The 24,078-nt window shown below is 38.5% G+C and overlaps 1 protein-coding gene across 8 annotated transcripts in view; it reads right to left on the bottom strand.

Moving 5' to 3' along the window:
* The window catches only part of Axs (Abnormal X segregation), a 259,532-nt gene extending 236,204 nt beyond the window's left edge, over positions 1 to 23,328 (bottom strand). For 2 of the 8 annotated variants that reach the window (XM_067089601.1, XM_067089598.1), the window contains exon 1: positions 23,199 to 23,326. The gene's annotated coding sequence lies outside the window, so the exon portion shown is untranslated. Of the gene's footprint in view, positions 1 to 5,871; positions 6,203 to 22,792 lie in introns of those variants that run through there. The other 6 variants (XM_067089603.1, XM_067089602.1, XM_067089605.1 and 3 more) reach the window with 6 other exon arrangements.
* Between the last annotated feature and the right edge of the window lie 750 nt (positions 23,329 to 24,078).

Raw genomic sequence — 24,078 nt, forward strand, 5'->3', positions numbered from 1 at the left:
ATAATGCGCAAAGTATTTTCAAACACTGGCAAACACTGATGATGAGAGAAATATTTCCAAAACACCGGTAAACAGTAATTCCAAAACGCAGCTAATACTAATAATGTGGAGGGGTATTCTAAAACTGGTAAATACTGATGATAAAGTATTTGCAAAACACTGGTGAACACTCATGATAAGAAAGGTATTTCCATAACACTGGCAAGCACTGATGATGCTACGAGTGCTTCCAAAACATTGGTGAAAACTGATGAGGGAAAAAGTATTTCTGAAACATTGGTAAGCACTGATTATGTTAACTGTGCTTCCATAGCATAGGGTGGGTGTGTCTGGAACATTCGTAAACACTTTATGGAAGATAAGGGGCTTCTGAAACATTAGCAAGCATAGGTGGAAAACTCGCACAATAGAATAAGTGCTTCTGAAACACTGGGAAACAGTGATGATAGGAAGGATGTGTCTAATATTTTGGTAAACACTAATGATAGGGAAGACTGTTCCAAAAAGTAGGTAGGCCTACCCATGCGTAAAAATTTATTGAACTTAAAAATTTCATGTGTGCTTGAAGCCCCATTTAGAGGCTTGAAATTAAGCTTACCACAACTGAAATCCACAAAATCTCAAACTCCTAAATATTAAATAAATACTTCAAAGGGTGTATTACGTAGCTGCAACAAAAACAGTATTAAGTATTAGGCTAACAGCTATCAGGGGAATAAGGGCTTCAAAATGGAACACAAACATAGCACCTACACTTCTATTTCCTTAAAGGCTTTTAAGCAATGGCACGTACCCACCCACCCACACACACACCCACCCACACACACACACACACACACACATATATATATATATATATATATATATATATATATATATATATATATATATATATATATATATACACATATATATATAAGACAATAAGATATTTTGTTAGAACAGAATTCCATCTAATAAAGGGAGCCTATAAAAGCGCCAAATGGGTAGAATTTGTGGCGTTATGTTTCGAAGACAACTGTGTTCCTCAACTGTCCTTTGAGGAAGACAGTTGTCTTAGAAATATAACGCTTTAGTTTCTACCCTTTTGGCGTTTTTATGGGTTCCCCCTATATATATATATATATATATATATATATATATATATATATATATATATATATATATATATATATATATATATATACATATATACACACACACCTGTGTGTGTGTGTGTAAATCTCTTTGTAAAGAAAACATCTGAAAAACTAATAAAAAAAAAAAGACCTTGCAACCTGCCTGTGAAACACGTGACATGAAGTTAAAACTATATACTACACACACAGACATGCAAACATACAAACATACATACATACATATACATACCCACACACACATATAATATATATATATATATATATACATAAGACAAAAACATATCCAAGAAGAGGTAAAAAGAATTATACGTTTCAAAACCAAATTAAAATTTACGAAAACTTATCTTGACTCAAAATCATGCAGTGTACGAACAAAGGTAATTGAGCAGAGCCTGTTTCTCCGAACTAAAATTCGATAAAAGGGATGTAATTGTGCGTGGGACGCAAACCTCAGCACGGATGCCCTTTCCAAGGCTATAGGGCATTTAAGAGTATGGAGCCATGAGAAGAGTGCCAAGACGGTGCCAGCTACAAACACCAACTCGCTCTCTCTCGCCACCTGCCATCGGCATCCGAGAGAGAGAGAGAGAGAGAGAGAGAGAGAGAGAGAGAGAGAGAGAGAGAGAGATGTTTAGCAAAACAAAACTCGAAGGCAAGTTCAAAGATGCGATCAAACTGAGAGAGAGAGAGAGAGAGAGAGAGAGAGAGAGAGAGAGAGAGAGAGAGAGAGAGAGAGAGAGAGAGAGAGTCTCTAGCCAAACAAAAGTTGACGGCAAATCCAAAGATAAGAACAACAGAGAGAGAGAGAGAGAGAGAGAGAGAGAGAGAGAGAGAGAGAGAGAGAGAGAGAGAGAGAGAGAGAATCAACTTTTATAAGATAACGAAGTAAAATCCTGGTAAGCAGATATCCACTATCAAAATACATACGTACAACCACATAAAGACGCGGGTTTAGCTTTAGACGGGACACAATGGCATCAGGTTACCCAGGTAATGGCACATCAGGTAATGGGGCATGAGGTAATGGCCCGAAACTATTATTAGACGGAGTAGGCCGAGATGTTTGTAGGTCGTGTGACTCAAGAGCGAAGTATTGTAATTCAGGTGTGTGTTATACACACAAACAGACACACACACATCACAATAACCAAGGGCATAATTCAGTCCTAATGTGAAAAGAGGGACAGAGTATTTCTGGAAAAGAGACTTAAACAATTACTCCGTCCCTCCCCCAGCCCAGCCGAGCATGAGTGTGTTACTGTATTGTAGAACTTGAAACCCGTCGTATGACGCAAGAGGTGTCTTGGTAACTCCAGCACGAAATCTTTCCTGATATTTGTCTTCCACAAATCTCCACTCCTCTCCAGATTCCCTTCTCGTAGTTCTCATCCAAGTGGCATATAACTTGACTGAAATCGTACCGAATGACCACCATGTGAAGATTGTGTAGCTCGCCGAAGAGCTTTCGACAGAATAATACTTACAATTAACTCGCCAAGGCAGTCCGGTTTTTAAATTAAATGGTAGTATTCCCCACTTCGGCGGAGCAACAATGACGCCTGCCTTATCGAGGTCGTCCTGCTTTCAATTCTTTTGTTTATTAATTGGTAAACATACTCTGACAGAGTTCAGATCGATTAGTCTACGTCCATTCTTTCTCACATCCTCCAAGTAACTGTAGCCCACAACAGGCGAACAATCGAGTACACAATTAGCTATAACTACCGATGTCCTGGAGCCACTAAGAACTGTAAGTTGATATCTATAAAAAAAAAAAAAAACTTGTAATGTCTTGCACAATATACATCCCACTGAGTAAATTTAGCCTTGATGACGTCTGGGGGCTCACCTACATAACTTGTCTATGACTTATTTAAAAAAAAAACACTATTAAACATTCATTATGTAGAAGCTTAAGGCTTATTTCAGATTCACCTCAAAAGTTAGCGCAGTGTTCCTAGGCCCATACACCTCCTTTCTACTAAATTTCGCTGAACTCCATTCATAACGCTTCAGGTTTCTTGCGAATAGAAACAATCAGAACACGACTCTATACGTAACATCTGCATACCTGCGGCAACGAAGGTAATAAAATCATTGCAGGTCTCGTGACATGTTGAGAATTAAGCCATACAGCGTCGTATATCAAAAATGCAATTATCCTTCACATGCACCCATTTCGACGACAGGCGTTGCAAAATACAGAATTTGTGATTATATATATATATATATATATATATATATATATATATATATATATATATATATATATATATATATATATAATATATATATACACACACGCATGCCGTGTATGTAAATATATATAGGCCTATATATATACACATGCTGTGTATGTACATATGTATACATCATAGAGAACAGGCATACCTATATAGTTGATTCCCAGGTTACTTGATGCTTGTCACGTGTAACGAAAGCTCCTTTTTAATTTAGTTTACCGAAATGCAATTCCCTAAAGTGTGCACTCTATTCTGGCTAGCAATATAAACATTCCACAAATTGTTCGTGATTAATTGGGAACAAATATAAAGACTAAAACAAAACAATAACAACTGGACACACTCACTGTTGCATATGCATGTTACAACTGAAAACCTGTCCAACTTCATCAGTGTCGGATGACATTGACCACAGCATTCCTACACAACCTTACATTCGCTGTTATTTGCCTGTTCATGTCACGTTCCCTTCCAGAAAAATGGGAGACTGCGTTGGAAAATGATTAAGTATGGAAAAATAGGAAAAGATGGTCCTAGCTAATGTGAGGGCCATTCAGTAGGCGTCACCCAGAAATCAATCATGATACAAAAAGTTCGAGATATTCGGGTTAAAACTAATTCTACATGTAGGCCTATTCATATACATCGCCGACGACAAAGACACATTAAACTGTATCTATGACAGAGCCTAAAAAAATAGCTAAAATACATTTTTACTCTTACTGGGGCACAGCCCTGCCTTAATCTTCTTAACCGAACCTATTACACTGGTTGTAGTAACCAGCCATAAAGCAAGTACATTTAACCAAAGCTCCTTGGCCTAGCATAGCCTGACCTAACACAAGCATGATGCAGCTCAACTGGTCAAGGGATGCCGTAACTCAGCAGTTTATTCTACCCTAACATAAAGTCTCCACAACGCAGCCTATAGCACAGACACCATAACCATGCCTAATTTGATCTATGGGTGTAATTTTATGTCGTAAGGCTATATATAACCAAATGTGAGAGAGAGAACCAAACTTTCATACATTAGCTTTAACCTAACCTGTCCCTGATCACTTTAACGTAAACTGATATGCTAATGCTGTATAATAATTTCTCAAAGGGGCACCTTAACTTCATATACGTGTGGTGCAGTCAATTCGAACGTGTCACAAGAACACTTTAACCTAAGAAATATCTAGGTTTCATAACCTAACCTATCACAGAGAACCTAAACCTGACCTAGCATACAATTGGCAGAACATAATCTGTCACTAGGACACCTCAACATAAGCCTACATACACAGTAAGTGCTGTAATTAACCTGACGCAAGAGCCCCTACAGTTCCCATAATCTAATATGATATTGTTACAAAATCCATTACATAACACAGATTACCAACCAGTTCTGAAGCTTCAGTGTCTTTTTCGAAAATACAAATAGAGTTTTCTGATAATATTTTTACAATAATACATTTCTCATTCTTCCAAGTGGCGGGACAGGGTAGGCTGCATGGCAAGTTTAAACTATGAATTAGTTTTGAAGTTTCAATATAAAAACGCCAGAACATACGCATGCACACGAACACACGCATACGCAGCGTGTCTACATATTGTATGTGTTACAATCACTATGACCTCCTTTCGTCAGGATTTCTTCACACTTTTGGATATCCTTGTCACTACAAAGCCTTGAATCAGGAATGAAGTGCTATGGAAGAAACTGCTTAACCTCAACCTAAGCAATCCTGCGCGAGTGCGAATCTCACTTTGGAAGCTCAGGCTTCATTTGTTTGTCGTTCATTTACGATTCTAGGCTTTATGGAACTAACTGCATCCTAAAGGTGTGGAAAATCGAGAAATTTTGAGTAGTAAATGCGGTTAGCATAAATATACAACTAAGCCTATCTGATACAAGTTACTAGGTGTAGGCCTAGGCTTGATCTTTTTGTTTCAAAAGTTATATACTATATATATATATATATATATATATATATATATATATATATATATATATATATATATATATATATATATACTTTGGAACCATATATGTCCAAAACAATCAAGTTGTCTATGTCTGCTGCTCAATTGTATGGATAAATATTTGCACACTGCAAAACAATATATATATATATATATATATATATATATATATATATATATATATATATATATATATATATATATATATATATTTTTTTTTTCGCAGTGTGCAAATATTTACCCATACAATTGAGCAGTGTGTGTGTATATACAGTATATAGTATATATATCTATGTGTATATATACAATGTGTGTGTATCGGCATCACATGAAAACTTAAAAGTGTAATCACGAATATAATTTTCTGCCTTAATGTTATTAACTAAGAATGATAAGGATGCACGAGCAACGGTAAATACAGAGTCGAATTTCAATCCCTAAAATAAAATACAGTCATTGTCAACTCTGATAACAAAATATCAGTTTGGCAACGACAAGAACGAGAGGCATCATCTTACCTCATTCACGTAAGGCAGAGGAAGAAGAAGAAATCACGGAACGCAGACCATCACAACAAACCAACCGTCCTTCGATTCACGCAGCAAACGTTTAGGGACAGTCACCTTAAAATCTCCTCTTCTCAAACACACCATGATGAAAGGAGCTCGTAAATAAATCCTCCAACATGATGAGCTTTTCACTTCAAAAGAAGATACAAGAAAACATTCGAATATTATCGATTTTCACTCTTAAAAGACGAAACTTCAACGCACCAACGTCACTCGACACTCGATAAACGACAACTGGTGCGGTTGTTGTCCCCATTGGTGGTTCTCCCAGGATGGTACTAGGGAGGTATGCGACTATGCGATTATCGTCACTCACTCTTACAGGAGAACGCTAGGATGTTGGTTCCTCATACCCCATACCATGCTCTATGGGTAGAAAACGTCATTGGGCAACGTTTACGACAACAAACGTAACATCCACGGAAAAGATAAGGAAATCAAAATATTGCACCGCCAACCAAACTGTCTGCAGTTAGGATGTATATATACTTCGTAAGAGTACCTATCAATGGGGCCTTACCTCCCTATGCCCGTTTTTCTATGGCCAAATACATCGCAATTTCGCGAGTTTTAATTTCGCTTAAAAACACTGAGAATAACTCGCAATGCATCCCTGCTTTAGCAGCTTAATAAGCTGTCGTTTTCTTTTCATTCAGAGATTAACATCGTTAGTGATAGGTCTCTCCTGCTCTCGTAATTCTAATTGAGACGATGAGCTTCTCCCTCATGTATGAGAAGAACAGCTGGGCTGGATGCTCAGGGGCAGAGACGTCACGGATGACGTCACCGACCCACGCGTCACGATTACGTAATAACCGAAAAACAACCAGTTGCTTACCGGAAGATGGCTATTTTTCCCACGATATGGGTCAGGTTACTGTATATTTGCCGATCTGAATCAGCTATGTTACAGTCAATATCTATATTAAACGCTTACATTTAATGAAAAAAAAAGTTAAGTACAGAATTGTATACAACCAGGTTAGTGTTTAACGCAACATGCGTATGAGTGAGCATGAGTGTGCGCAATTGTATGTGTGCGTGAGAGATATATAGTAAAATTTATTTTCCCCCGCGGTCTTTAAAGCTCTGGCCATGGTGATGTTGTGAAAGCTCGGTTTGCAAGCTGATAGCCTTGTAATTTTTTTTACGAGCGTTAAATATTTTGCAATAATCTGTTTAATAAAAGTAAATCATTCCTCACTGAGACCTGCTATCATCCAGCCCGGTGCCAGATCTCTCACCACTGGCTCCTATAAAAGTGTTCAGATTAAAGGTGTTCTAGTTGAAGTGCCGGGAGGGTACATAACACCCCTAAAGCAGTCTTACCATGTCTTAATATTGCTGCCATTATTTATGATATGGATACAATTGAAATAACAATATCCACACAATTTCATGACTTCTTCCGAATTTGTATAAAAATCCATGACAATTCAAGTCTCTTATTATTATTATTATTATTATTATTATTATTATTATTATTATTATTATTATTATATTCCTGGACTCCCTTAAGGTCGTTGGTTTGTATTCAAACGAATGGTGAGAGAAGTCAAAGAAGTTGGACAGCTAGGTAGGAGGAGACCAAAGCAGAGAAGACTGATGAGAGGCAAAAGGCAGAAAGCAATGCAGCCTGGGGGTCTGAAAAGGGAGGTGGCTTGGAATCTTAGTAAATACAGCCAACATTGGCACACTGCAAGCAGTAACACCCTACGATGCCAAGCGATGTTGTTTTCGGTGCTGTAGTCACAAATGGAAATCTCTAGCTCATCGACAGGCTTGAAAAATATTACCTGTAGATTACTTTTAAAACAGTTTCCCCATCTCACGAGGTTGGAGGGGGTGTGGGGAATGACCTCGTCGAGGCTCCCCACAATGTGCGGGCTGATTTGAAAACAATGGAGTTAGGGAGAAAGAGAGAAAAGGGGAGACGGGGAGAGAGAGAGAGAGAGAGAGAGAGAGAGAGAGAGAGAGAGAGAGGTGAAATAATAACTACAACTTGATGCTGGTCATGTATCTAACACCGATAGCATTTTCGACGTTCTTTGCCATAGCTCATTATTTTAGGAGTCGTAGTAACCTGAATACCTAACAATCCTCCCCACTCTTCACACGCCCTACCACCACCAACCCCCCCCCAACCCCCGCCCCACCCAAAAAAAAATCATAAACACACGCCATACACTCTCTTGGTTTCTCAGGCTTCGTTGTGACCCGTTATTGCTAGCACCAAACTCTTAATGTCTTCCATTAGGTTCTAATAAGCAATGATGTTAGGGATGGAGTTGCTGGCCCTATGCCCATACTCAAAAAAAACAAACGCGCATGCGCGCGCACACACACACACAAGCTGGCAATTCACAAGTACTCTGCGGCCATAACGTAACGAACAGATGCACTTACGTACCTATCCAGCCATCCACCGAATAAGCGACAAATATTAAAAGATAGAGAAGACAGCGAGCTATTTGTGGCACCGTGCCCTGGCATCGTATGCCCATGGTGTTCCGACCCCACACACACACATACAGACGCACACACAAACACACTTACATACAGGTGTCTAAGGTCGCCCCTTCTCCTTATTTTTAGCCCCACGGTTGATCTATCTCATTTAGAGCTTTCATTAGGGGTGCAAATATGCGATGGGAATTGATACGGCCAGACAAATAGGCCCCGTTAAGAGATGACTCTGCTCTGGTGCCCGTTTCGGGTCGGAGGGACGATGCACTGGGTCGTTTGGCCTGCTATGGAGAGAGAGAGAGAGAGAGAGAGAGAGAGAGAGAGAGAGAGAGAGAGAGAGAGAGAGAGAGAGAGGGTGGGGGGAGGTCTGAAAGAAACTCGCTTCATTAAGAAAATCGAAAATCTTATGCAGAATGTCTTATAAATCAATTCACTTCACTCCGGTGAGGGTTACCTCGTCCTGGCTACATATGGTCTTAAGTATACCTTGGTATATATATATACATAAATACATACATACATACATATATGTATACCTTGGTATATACATACATATATATATATATACTATTATATATATATATATATATATATATATATATATATATATATATATATATATATATATATATATATATATATATATATACACAGTATATATATAGACAGATAGATAGAGAGATAGATATATGATCTCATAGATTTTGACGGGGTTCTAATGCCTCATGTCAGTCATTTTATTCTCTCTCTCGACCCATTTCTGATGAGACCCACAACAGCCACCTAATATCAGCTACATCATTCATTGCTTCGGTTAACGAAACACGACTAGATTTCCAAGAAAACTCGTTCATACCGCTCCTTTCCTCGCCCAGCTCGAAGATCGAGCGCGGGACTTTGGAACACGAGCGGAAGGTTCTGGTAGGTAAAATCTGTAACGTAGATCGAATTGAAAACGACTATATTGGGGAAAGGAAACGAGTGTGTGAGAGAGAGAGAGAGAGAGAGAGAGAGAGAGAGAGAGAGAGAGAGAGAGAGAGAGAGAGAGAGAGAGATTCTCAAACATTCTCCTTGCTTTTCTCACTCATATTTATGAGACACCTTCAGATCTGAGGCCTTGTCATCTTCCCCGTATCTGATACATATATTCGCAAAGCATTCCTTGATACTCATTCTTCATAGTCATTGTCTGCTCAAGCCTTGCGCGCGCGCGCGCGTGTATGTTTCCCTTTAAAGGCTGCGTGCGCATACTTTTATGTCTGTGTGTGTTTGAAGAGTGTGTGCTACATTTTTGTGTGTTTAAAGACTGTATGTTTACGCATATCTGACTGCATGTGCACACTGTGTACGTGCAAATACTGTGTACGCATCTTATCGCATGTGTGTGTGTGTGTGAGTGCAAGGGTTCGTCTTTTCGGTTTTGTGAATGATGAAACGAGCTGTTTCGATGATTCTTACTTGTCATAATAAGAAGATCCAGTTTCTTCTCTTTTTATCATATTTTACCAACATCTAAAGAATAGGTACAGTTAAGAAAAACAGACGAATGTTTCTAGAATAAACATGGAACGTCGACTGGACAGTATTTTCCATATAAGAAAAACCTAAAGGTCACAGAACCGTTCTGCTGTACCTTCCATTCCCAACCGTAGTATTTTGAATTGAACTGAATACAGAATTTAGGCCAAAGGCCAAGCACTGGGACCAATGAGGTCATTCAGCACTGAAACGGAAACTGACAGTAAAAGGTCTGAAAGGTGTAACAGGAGGAAAACCTCGCAGTTGCACTATGACTCAATTGTTAGGAGACGGTGGAAAGCAAGGCGGAATAAAGAGAATAAGAAAGGAGGTGCAGTAAAAGGAACGAAAGGGATTGCAGCCAGGGGCCGAAGGCACGCTGCAAAGAACCTTAAGTAATACCTACAGTGCACCGCATGAGATGCACTGACGGCACTAAGTTCCCTACGGGGACGTTCTCTGGGCTTGCCCTCTCGAAAGCAAAACACATTTGTGACCCTGACATCAAATGTGATGTCAGCTTGACATCAAATATAATGTCCGAGAGAAATGGGTTCTCATCAAATGGAAAGAAGCTTAACATGTGTTTATATTAACTCATCTTTCTGCGACAAACATTATCCCTTGGTCGTTAGTTTATAAATTAATAGTCTTGAGAATGAGTTAGTCTCTCTCTCTCTCTCTCTCTCTCTCTCTCTCATTCTAGACACACTCACGCAATGTGGAGAGAGACAATTCATCTCATAAGGTTGTTTATTAACTAATAATTTTGGGAGAGACTCTTTCTCGCTATCTGTTTACTTTGACTACCGAAATCTGTTGTTGGCAACTAAAGTTAGAAGCAGGTCTCCAGAAAGAGAAAATATTTCCCCTTTAATTATACATCGATGAAATATGTAGCTACCTAGTCTTGCCATCCTGCTCTAAACATCACAGACGAAGAACAAGATAAAATTAACTAAACAACCTCAGTCATCCAACCAGCGTTGCTTTGGCTACCATATGGGAAAGATGGGTTCTCTCTTCATTTCCTACCGGTTTTCAAGGCTTTCAGTTGAAAAAGTATTCAGTAATGCTAGGTAACAGATGAGTCAAAATTTTATTGTAGCCACTATAACACAAAACTGAAGAAGGTGACCGGTAGATTACATAATATGCAAAAGTATTCTCGATAAACGTGTTGATTCTAAATGAACCACCACTTAGGGTTACCATTTTTTATCAAGAATAAACTACTTAAATAAACAACAGACTAATTTTTCAACAGTACTCAATCGAATCTGGAGAGAAAATTGATTTGATTTATCAGTTCATCCAGCAAACGCCACTTCCCTTATAGTACTGGGTTCAGAAGGTACTTCCTTTCAGAAGCTCATCCAGTAATAAGGTTGCTGACCGGGCCACACCCCATCCAACAAAAAAAGAAAAATAAAACACACACTCACACACATATATCTCCATGACACCTGCAACTCATTACAGTCGGCTAATTCACAGCCTAGGTCTACAGGGGCTCAAGAGTGTTTGCCAGAATATACCAGATCGCTCCGTCTTCGCCAGGGATTAGAATCTAGAGCCTCTCGAAGAGGTTCACATCTTCCTGTACATTCACCTTCAATCAGGAAGCTATGTTTTTCGTTCCGTTCCTTTGTTTGTTTGTTTTTATTGGAATGGAATGGACTATAAAGTTTAGGCCAAAGGCCAAGCGCTGGGACCTATGAAGTCATTCAGAAGGAAAACTTCTCCGTTGCTCTATGAAATAATTGTTAGGAGAGGGTGGATAGCAAGATGGAAGATGATATGAATGGAGGTACAGTAAAAGGATGAAAGAGGTTGCAACTAGGGGCCGAAGGGACGCTGCAGAGATCCTTAAGTAATGCCTACAGTACACCCGTGAGGTGCACTGATGGCATTAACCCCCTACGGGGCTCATCAGTGTAAGTGTTGAAGAGTTGAAGAGACATGGGGTGAAAATCTGGAACTTACAAACCAACCGAAATAATAGAATTCACTGGCTGGTGGGGACCCTACGCCAAGGAAGACCGTCAGTGTGATAAAGCCTAACGTGGACTTCTGGACTCACACCAAACAAGTAAAAGTACGCCGAAGTTTCTTCGGCGCAATCGAGTTCTCTGTACAGCGTATAATACTGTATGAAACTCTCAGCCGCCGCCAATGAAACTTTCAGCCATAGCCCGGTAGTGGCCTATGTTGTTGGCACCTATAGCTGTGCCAGACGCACGATCATGGCTAACTTTAACCTTAAATAAAATTAAAACTCCTGAAGCTAGATGGCTGCAATTTGGTATATTTGATGATTGGAGGGTAGATGATCAACATGCCAATTTGCAGCCCTCAAGCTTCAGTAGTTTTTAAGACCTTAGGGGTGACAGAAAAAGTGCGGACGGACAGACAAATAGCCACCTCAATAGTTTTCTTTTACAGAAAACTAAAAAAAAGAAAACAGACGATCTCATTCTCTTGTGACTTCCCACCTGAAAAATGATTTGTTTCATACAGTTACTCGACTCATTATTCACCCAGGATATTTAATCGTTGTCTTATTTTTCTCTAAGTTCGCCGTTACTTAGTTCTACACTGACGTTAATATTAATTTATTTCAATTATCTTTCCATCTTCTTTTTTTATATTATCTTTTCATCTCTTTCCATCTGAAAGTCGGGTTTGTAAATGACTGGTTCAGTAAGTTTCTGTTTACGAATAATGATAATAATCCGAGATCCATTTTCATTTATTATGATAATGCGTCAATGTTTAAGTATAAAACCAAATAAACAATAATTGAATGGTGGATGATAACTCTGAATCACTTCTTCAGTCACGATCAAAATGCTTCAGGTATTTCAGTGCAACAATTATCCTGTAAATCCTTTTGTGCTAGAGGTGATAATGTTGTTATTGATTGAGCTGGTTTTATGCCAGCACGGGCTCTTGCTCACGGAGCAGCCCGTAAGGAGAGGTGATAAACATTCCTAAGCAACTGATGACTCAACATCAACACTATCGTGTTTATCAAACGCCGCTATCAGAGTTTTAGTTTTCTGCAAAGAAAACTGTTGTGCCGGCTTTGTTTGTCCGTCCGCACTTTACTCTTTCCGCACTTCTTTCTGTCCGCCGTCAGATCTTAAAAACCACTGAGCTAGAGGGCTGCAAATTGATATGTTGATAATCCACCCTCCAATCATCAAACATTTTAAATTGCAACCCTCTAGCCTTAGTGGTTTTTATTTTATATAAGGTTAAAGTTAGCCATAATAGTGCTTCTGGCAACAACAGAATAGGCCACCACCGGGCCGTGCTTAAAGTTTCATGGGACGCGGTTCGTACAGCATTACAGTATATACGCTGTAGCGGCTGTTTATTTTTCTGATACTTCTTGACCTCATTACGAAAGGAAATCAGTTTGTACAAATGCTGCCCAAAAATTCTAAGCAAATAATCGGTTCTTATTAGCATGACAATTATGGTGAAGATCTTCACCATCACCCCTAACCCTTTACATCACTATCATAAAGCCTTCGACATTTTCCTTTCCTAATTATCGTTATATAATGATAAATATTAGGGTTAGGAATACCGTCGCCCATTATAACTTCGCCATCAAAATGCCTTCAGTATTGTTTTGCTCTAATGATAGAAAATAGCAACAATCCAAACACCTACGTAACTGTATTATCACTATCACATTCACCGTTTAAACTCATCACCATCAATCACAGAGTTTCTATAAAAAGGCTGCCCATTTTAGAAAGAGTAATGACTAATCATTATCAAAATTTCGATGTCTATGATGCCGCCCTCCCGTCACTGCTAACGTCAGCCCGAGATCTCCTCTTCAATTCCACGAGTTTTATTTCGTTCTGTCAGCGGCCCTGCTCTGTTTATTTTCCTTGCTGGATGCGGACGTCATCCGGGAACATTGGCTAATGAGTCACGAGTTTAAGGTAGACCATTAAAAGAGAGAGAGAGAGAGAGAGAGAGAGAGAGAGAGAGAGAGAGAGAGAGAGAGAGAGAGAGAGAGGATGTCTTCCCTTGCTTCGTACACATAAACACAAGAATTTTTGTAACACATGAATATTAAGCTACAAATATCGTTTGATATCCAATTCACGTTATACATACATATATATGTATATAGATATATATATATATATATTATAATATATATATATTATTATAAATAATACATTTATATATATATAAATATATATGTATATATACATATATAATAAATTGTATTTATATATATATATATATATGTATATATATATATATATATATGTACACAAAATGTATATATATATATATATATATATATATATATATATTTTATAATTTTGTCACATACAAAATCGCAGCTTTTTTATGCATAATATTAAACCCCAAAACTCACTCAATGTCGAATTCACTATCACAACAAAAGGATGGCTGTCGCGGCAGATGTAAATTATTCCCCAGGTGTAAGCAATTCGAAATGGAGTGACATTCGTACCTTTATATCTGCAAATATGGAAATAAAGACAGATACACAGAAATCCCTTTACTTGTTAATAAAACTATTTCCCTTTTAGAAAACCCGAAGCCATGGCCAGGAGATTTCGAACAAGGAACCAAAGGAAATGCAAACAAAATTTCACAAAAGAAGCAAATAAGACAATACGATGGTAAACAAGGAAGACAATATTTTGCTAAGAAATTCAAGGTATTATAGTGATGAAGATGATGATGATGATGATGATGATGTTGATGGTGATGGAGAGGAAGAATATGAAGAAGAAGAAGAAAGAATTTGAAAGCTTGCCAGTTCACTCTTATTCTTTTTAGTGTGCCGTATTTAAACTGTGTGTGTCAGAGAGAGAGAGAGAGAGAGAGAGAGAGAGAGAGAGAGAGAGAGAGAGAGAGGTAGTGCTTGTGTTTAAGAGCGAAACAGAAGGGGATTACAGTATGAGAGAAAGGGAAATTTAGATATATGAGAGAGAGAGAGAGAGAGAGAGAGAGAGAGATAGTTTACTCTATTCGTAAAAATTTTTACCATCACAAATACGGAAAGAAATTCTCCATGTCTTAAAGTAAACCAATATTAATACAAGTAATTCAATACACTAGTTATTCCGAGGGTATGCGAAAATACATTGAGTATAAATGTCGTTTTAAATGTCAGGTTTAATGGTGGGTGAATATGCAACCTTGTTTATAATGGCGAATCTCAACTTTGTCGACAGAAAAGGACTGCATATATATATATATATATATATATATATATATATATATATATATATATATATATATATATATATATATATATATATATATATATTTACAGGCCAGCCAGGGGCGTTCAGAGGGTTCAGATGAACCCACCCCCAACAGAGCACCTGAAGTTCCACCTGGCCAGTGTTGCGAAAATGGATGCGAAAGTATCATCTGAATACCTTTTGAAATCGCTGTAGATTTTTACGACGTTGAACTCTCAATCACAGCAACTTCACTGCTTGGAATTATGCCTTCTGTCATTTGTGGTGAAAAGCAGTGAACCTGAAAGATGCCATTGAAACATACAGTTCTGACCTGCCTTCACCAGAACTGGTGAACCAAGAGATCGTGCGATGGAAGGAGAAATTTTTAAGGGTTCCAAGTGAAAACAGGCATGGTACCCAAGCACCAGTAATAAGGGAATGTGACCTAGGATTTTACTTTAAACAGCATGCACCCTACAAGTCACATCCTGCGAATGTGAGCGGAGTGCCAGTGTTATGGGGTACCTTCACACATGCATGTGTGTCCCCAGCATGACTGAGGACAGACTTACATCCTTGGTTCTCCTGCATATTCATTATGACAAGGTGGTCAACCTTGAATGGGTTGTAAAGCTGTCTGCAAAAGACACAGGGGAATGCAACTGGACTCGTTAATTACAATTAAAGATTAGGCACTTATTCTGTGCATGTATATCTTCATTAAAGTACTCAAATACATGTTGGTTTGTCTTGCTTTGTTCTCTGGAAAGTACAACCGTGTACAGTGCAAACAGTACTCCTAAAATGCTGGAGCTTCCGGGATCTTTGGCCCCTGGACCCCACTGGGGGCCTAAGCGGCACCCATGTCCCCGCCTTCAAAGTTCCATCTCACACCAACTGAGCCACCCCAGTTGTCAACCTGGCTATGGGCCTTATATATATATATATATATATATCTTGCACCATATATATATATATATATATATATATATATATATATATATAACTTTATCACATACACAATTGTTCTGTGCAATAGTAGAATTACTAAAAGGACCTCATTCAAACTGGATGGTATCTAATGGAGTATTTATTCAGAAAAAGTTACAAGCTTTCTTGGACACACAGTCCACATTATCAAGTATGCGTACAGTGACCAGACGCGTAGTCCAGTTGTATTTATATCTGTGTGCTGGGTCCTTTTAATCCTATAATCGCCTGGCTGCTCCTGTGTGACCCCCACCCCCTCGTGACCTTGGCCTTTCTCTACCCCCTTTCTTCCAGGTGTCCGTTTTTCGTGTGTTCTCTTGCGTTTTTCCTTCGTTTCCTTGCTACTGTGGAGTATACGATTTTTCTAGATATGCTGTCTTCAAAGCCGTTTCCGGTGTTCCCTGCCATTGTGTTGCTGGCGCATGTTACGAAGGCATTCTCTACAACCAGTCTGGCCATTTTCCTGGTGTTCCTGTACAGAAAACTCATATTTTCCCAGTCTCTTTTATGGTCATTTTCTCAGCAATGTTTGGCAACCGCCGACGTCGGATTATGATGCCTTATGTTCTGCAGGTGTTGTTTGCTTCGCTCTTTACAAGATTTGCCAGTTTCGCCATAGTGCCCATCATCACAGTCTAGACACGCTGCCATATATACCCCACCTCTAATCTCTTCCCCCTCTACAGACTTTTTGTTTCTAACTATTTTATTCCTAATGGTGTTTTTGTAGCTGCCTATCAATTTGAAATTATCTAGCTTCCTGTTGATGGGTGCAACAGAGTTGTTGTCCGGGACTGTAATTATTTTCTTCCATACCAAATGTTCCCTTTCTACCTTTCCCTCTCCGCAAAATAGTTTTTCCTTGCCTTGATGTGTGCCCACTCCCACCACTACTTAGGGTAACCTAATCTCCTAAAACTCTCCTCTAGGTAATCCAGCTCTTCGTCTAAAAATTCGGGACTGCAAATCCTATAAGCCCTAATGGCCAACCCTGTCATTACTCCTATTTTTATTTCTTTCCTATGACTAGAGAACCTATGTACGTATGAATTGGTGTGTCTCTTCTTCCTATATACCTTGAATTTTAAATTTTCCCCTTCCCTCTTTACTAGGACATCCAAGAAAGGAGTTTCTCCCTCCTTCTCCTCTTCTATTGTGAATTTGATGTGTTCATTTAGTTTATTTATGTTTTCTAGGAACTTGTGTAGATCTTCCATTTCTCCCTTGTAAATGATCAAGATGTCATCCACGTATCTTACCCATTTTACGATATTTAAGTTCCCTTTATTTACTTTGCCCACCTCTTCTTTTTCGAACCATTCCATAAAGACATTAGCTAGGATTGGGTGAAAGACTCGAACCCATGGCCACGGCAATTTTTTTCTTTATATAATGGTTTTCACCCCACTTGAAAACATTTGCGCTGAGGGCCGGTGTTAGCAGTTTTATTAAAACGTCATGATCTCGGTCGCATGTATAAACCCCTTCCTCCATATTCTTTTTTATTACTTCCATCGTTGTCTTGACCCATTAACAGGAAGCTAGATAATTTCAAATTGATAGGCAGCTACAAAAACACCATTAGGAATAAAATAGTTAGAAACAAAATGTCAGTAGAGGGGGAAGAGATTAGGGGGGGTATATATGGCAGCGTGTCTAGACTGTGATGATGGGTACTATGGCGAAACTGGCAAATCCTGTAAAGAGCGAAGTGAACAACACCTGCAGAACATAAGGCATCATAATCAGACATCGGCGGTTGCCAAACACTGTTGGGAAAATGACCATAAAATAGACTGGGAAAATATGAGTTTTCTGTACAGGAACACCAACAAAACGGCCAGACTGGTTGTAGAGAATGCCTTCGTAACATGCGCCAACAACACAATGGCAGGGAACACCGGAAACGGCTTTGAAGACAGCATATCTAGAAAAATCGTATATTCCACAGTAGCAAGGAAACGAAGGAAAAACGCAAGAGAACACGGAAAACGGACACCTGGAAGCAAGGTCTATAGGTTAATCTATAGACCTTGCCTGGAAGAAGAAGCGGGTAGAGAAAGGCCAAGGTCACGAGGGGGTGGGGGTCACACAGGAGCAGCCAGGCGATTATAGGATTAAAAGGACCCAGCACAGATATAAATAAAACTGGACTACGCGTCTGGTCTTGCATTACGGGCTGCTCTAGGAGCAAGAGCCCGTGCTGGCACAAGGCCAGCTAAATCTGAAACAACAACAACAACAGCGTCTGGTCACTGTACGCATACTTGATAGTGTGGACTGTTTGTCCAAGAAAGCTTGTAACTTTTTCTGAATAAATACCTCATTAGATGCCATCCAGTTTGAATGAGGCCCTTTTAGTAATATATATATATATATATATATATATATATATATATATATATATATATATATATATATATATATATTTTATGTATATAGGTCTACATATACATATATTATATACATGTATATATATATATATAATATAATATATATATATATATATATATATATATATATATATATATATATATATATATATATATATATATATATACACACACATATATGGGCAGTCCTCTTCTGTTGACGAAGATGGGATACACCATTACAAAAAAGGTTGAATATTCACCTACCAGTAACCTGACACTTACAACAATATACGGAAATTGTATTTTAGCATACCCTCAGAATAAAGAGCGTATGGATCGCAGGTACTAGTAATTGCATAAAATATCCTCTATCAAAACAAATGTATACTAGGTGCATCTTTTGTATACATACACCTGCACGTAAATCAAGACACACACGTACGTACATACATACATATATATACATATGTATATATATACACAAAGTTTTATAGTTATTGGAGAAGCTTTACCATACACTCCACAGTTCGACTGAACGGGCCATAGTTAATCACAGCCATTGTGTTAGTTCTTCCTGTTGATTGTGCTAGTTAAGTATGCGTCTCTTTGTCATCTCCTTGTTTTATTTACCTTCATCTGTCTGGTAATAACTGGTCTGGTTCTTTTCTATGTTCTTTTTTATAAGTATTAATTTCTGTAAAATATTACTTTACCAGCTAATGGGGCTTTTCAGATTTTCTTCATATGAATATTTTGTTTATTGTAATAATAATAATAATAATAATAATAATAATAATAATAATAATAATAATAATAAGTGCACTGAATTAATTATTATAACATATCTCTAAATTCTAGTGTAAAGTTATCCACCGTGTTATATATTGATATAAATACTTCGCTCCTCTAACGAAAGATTCTTCAAGTAAAAAGGCACTTTGAAAACAATAATAATAATGAATAATAATAATAAAAAATGCATAAAACTGACATAAATTAAATCACGTAAACCTTGAGTCGTAGAAACAACGAGATCCATTTTCTAAAATTAAAACAATACAGCTCGTTTCCTACTGTTAAAGGTAAAAAAAAACAGAACGCAAATAAACAAATATAAAAATCAGTCGTCAACCCACAGACCACGAAAAACGGCAGTTAAAAAAACCAAAGTTTATGTTTCCGGTTAGCGAGCAGTTATATGTTTATTCAACAGACATGGGAGATCGCGAGAGAGAAGAAAAAAAAAAAGGGTCTTCTTCTGCACTTCTTATCTTTATCTCGTTCTTTTCTTTTCGCTTACTTAGCTAAAAAGGGAGGACCTGTCCATTTGTATCTAGACTGTTTTAATATTTTTGGTGATTCGTTTTCTAAACCAGTTTCTTTCATCTTTCCGCTAAGGAATGAATTGATCTTCCGGGATTTGGAATCAGTGGCGTCGCTTTGGTTGGAGGGGGGCGGGGGGCAGCTCCCCCAGTCATATGCTTGGCGCCCCCAGTTGAAGTTCCCTTTGTAGCTAAACTTTAACCCTTACAGTATTTGATACATTTGCATATAGTAAGAGCTGAAAATGAATTGAAAATTGAGCTCTATCATTTCAAATACAGGTTGACTAATTACTAATACTATTATTTTCCTTCATTCACATGGCTATATACATTTGAGAATAGTACATTTTACTAATTACAGAACTGGTACCTTAGTTTTGTGTACTTTTATTTGGCCCCAAAAAAAATATCTTGGCCCCGCCAGCTACGTCACTGTTTGGAATCTGACTAAGCTTCTTCAGTCCTCAGATTTCGCTAATTTTGAAGATTACGTTTTCAATTGTGTTTGCGTGTATCAGCATGGCATCCCTAGAACAGGCGAACAGAGCTGAATGAAATTTGGCTGATTTATCATTTGGTAACCCTTCGGGCCTTACTAAATTTTTGGAGATATTTGTTGCCGAGATGATGACTTCTCTCCATGCAAACTATCTCGACTTTGTGTTGACTTCTCCCAAAAGTTTAACATCTCGCAAAGGTCAACTAGTGATTATGTCTGGAAACTTACACCTAATTCTTTCCGCACATTCTTGATGTAACCCGTTAACATCCACAAGTAATCCACAAGGAGAAATTAAGTTAGTTTTTATATGGATGTGCTTTGCAGCCTATATACTACTTTCACCTAGCCTTGTCTTACCTCACGTGACATAAGCATATTTAATTCTTACCAAATCAAACTTGAACATCCATTGCCTTGCCTAACCTAATTTTACCTTAAGTTACCTTACTTAGTCTAAATTAACCTAACCTAGCCTAACTTAATCTCACTTTTGCCTCCATCTTACCCACCCTAACCTTACCCAAGCTGAACAACCTTTCCTTACCTTACCCAGTGCAACCTACTCGTCCAACCTTAACCAGTTTTACTTTCCATTAATTTTTGTCTATGCGTCCCACCTTTTAAAACTTCAGTTTTTCATCTGTTTTAGTTTCTATTTATCTTTTTTAATGAACAGCATGACAGTGGACGACCCAACATTCAGGTATCGAGCTCCATCTCAGATATATCAATGCAAAAAAAAAAAAAAAAAGATACTGTACCTGAACCACGATGACTGGTTTAGTTTCCTCCTACCTCCTCTCACTGTCCTCCCTCTTTCTTCTCCTATCTATACTCTTTGCACCTCATCCTAAAATCCACAAATACCATGTTTAGATTTCTGCCACATTTAATAAACCAGGTAATAAAGAAATAGTTAACACCAACATAAACTGCCTTGGTTAACTTTCAAGAAAATGCCACTGAACCTGAACATTAAGAATTTCAAGAGCACTTCTGCATGATAATAATCGCTTACCCTTCGAGAGGCAGGTTTCTTGGACAACCTTCACCACATTTTCTCTTTTGGGCTTGACCTTAACTAGGCTACGTTATTTATTTCCTAGTATTTTCATGTCTCTGGCAGAAAAGGGTAATTGACGCACCTTTTTTATCCTACAGGCCTAGGCTACTGAAGCCCTGAAGTTACCAGAATCTTCGGTTTCCTGCAGAAAATCAAGAACCTTTTGGAGCGCCTTATTTCCTACAGATCAGCAGAATGAATCTTGCTAGCTGCTGATACAAGTCCATTTTTTAAATATCTTGACAGATCTATTAGTCATCGCAAAACATTCAATCACATAAATTGTTATTAGTCTTGACTGCTCTTGACGAATATTCACTGCATGAACTCAGTGTTTTTCAGACAACAACTGACAACCAACAATGCCCTTACTCAGTGTTGATACATCGACACGGATACGAAAAGCTATCGAACCAATGAAGTAAAGGTATCATGCCACAAGTCATCACCGAAAAGACAAAATAGCAGTCACCTATAATATGAAGAGGAGGTCAATACGTTTGGCGGCTGTAAAAACACAATCACTGATTCTCCCCTGCAGGATACTTCACAAAGAACTGACGGACTAGCCCCCGGCCCGATTAACACCACCAGCCTTCTAAAAGAAACGGTCTGTTACTACCGTCTCTCGATTACGTAAGGAACTTTGTTACGCCGAACATCGAAAGAATGTAGTTGTTGCTAGACATCCCGGGCGGCCATGGTCCTTGCTAATATAGTGTAATAAAAGCGCTCCGAAATACGTAAACAAGAGCATGAATTCCTGAAGGTGCCACCAGGAATTTTTCAGGAATTCGAGCTACAACGGAAAGCATGGCAGGGATACTAAAGAGAATCTAGCCCAAATCAAAAAAAATAAATCTATAACAACACAAAATCAGTTATATACTGGACACTCAGGTTACCAGGGAAAACATCACATGAGTACTAGGGAAGACTGAGCACAAAATAAAACATTATTCTGGTGAAGCAACTAGACTATGAAAAAAACTAAAACATAAATGCTAGAGAAAATTTTGCAGTAGTAAACAAAAATACCAATAAAAACTGAACCCAAACAAAAACGAATTCTTGTCATCATAGAAAAGTATTTTTAAGCTGACTGGGGTTCTTTTTAATGCATTGCAAGAATGACTATGTGAAAATCTTCACTAAAGAACATCTAAATATTCTAAGAGTTTTGAAAAAGCAAAAATCTGAATTAAAAATATATACCCTAAAAAATATATATGGGAGGAAATGAAGCTATCAGGAGCACACAGATGCACTTGTGTACCTCTGAGCTACTAAGAATGATACTGAAATAGCCAACAGGGCAATTAACATGAAAGTTGAAACAGAGGAGTATATGAGCATGCACTGAAACATCCTACCGTCACCAAGTAGTTGCTCTCCCGGGATTTAGGGTTAGAGGGCTCTTCTGTACCACCTGACCTACACTCCACTAAAGTCACCGTTAGTCCTGTGAAGGTCAACAACGGGACGGACTTTCAAAAGACTTTGAGCTCGGATTCTCTTTGGAAGCCCGGCGGACTTCCACCGCACCGCAGACGCCCTTCGGAAGCGGAAAAATAAAAACACCCTTGCAGCCGTGAGGGTGAGGGACACTTATGGCGACCTCGGAGGGGCACTCCGAAATAGCAAAAAAATACCCTTTTTTTCGCAAAGAAAAACTCCTGACGGAACCTCCGCTCGTCCGCCAGCAGGTTTGGGTAAAATCCACTCGAGAACACACTTGGAAACAAAAGGCATGAACAGAGACGAATGAAAGAACCTTACACAAATGAGAACCTGCCCTTTCTCTCGCTCCCCTCACTGTGAGAGAGAGAGAAGAACCGTCCAAGGTGAACGCCGGCCCAAAGGCTTCCTTCCTCCAACCGGGAGCCTGAAATAGAACTATCGAGGCCCTAAAGAAGAGACCTGTTTCTCTCACACACAGACAGGTGCTGCTCGTTTTCTATGTTTAGCCCCACTTTCTCTCTCTCTCTCTTTCTCGCTTTCTCTCAGTTGTTATAGAATACAGAATGAGGGAATGCATACCCTTCCTCTCTCATTATCAAGGCATACAGAACGAGAGAGAGAGAGCAGTCTCTTATATATTTGCAGACACATTCTTATATAAATTAGATAATGGGAAGCCATTTTAGCATTATACGTATATTGAAATAATAAACAAACTATTTTGGAGTTTATGTACTAGCTTACACTATGCGTCTTCTATGTAACCCCCTCCTAAAAGACACTTCCTGCTCCCTGTCTCGCTGATGTTATAGAAAACAACAGTTATAAGAACATCTATTCTATTTCTCTCTATGTCTAACTCTGACCTGTATCACGAAAATGAGACCGAAGTCGATAAACTTCGTCCTATGCATTACTGATGTGACCTAAATCTGAATAGCTTTTCCACGAGAAATACGGAGACGCTCTGATATAGGCAGGTAAAAATATACATTTTCTTGCGAAGGTCTCGGAGGGAGTCCAAAAATATGCCACCGCTGTATGAAAAAATACATCCTGAGGACGTGTATAAATGTGCTCTCTTATCCAAAGGTCTCTGGGAACGTGCAAAAGTCTGCAATTTTTATGTGAAAAACCTGAGGCTGTATGATACTATATTTGTGTAATTTGGAGGTCAATAGTCTGGCCAGTTAAATGT

Source organism: Macrobrachium rosenbergii, chromosome 46, assembly GCF_040412425.1.
Source record: "Macrobrachium rosenbergii isolate ZJJX-2024 chromosome 46, ASM4041242v1, whole genome shotgun sequence".
Taxonomy (NCBI): Eukaryota; Metazoa; Arthropoda; class Malacostraca; order Decapoda; family Palaemonidae; genus Macrobrachium; species Macrobrachium rosenbergii.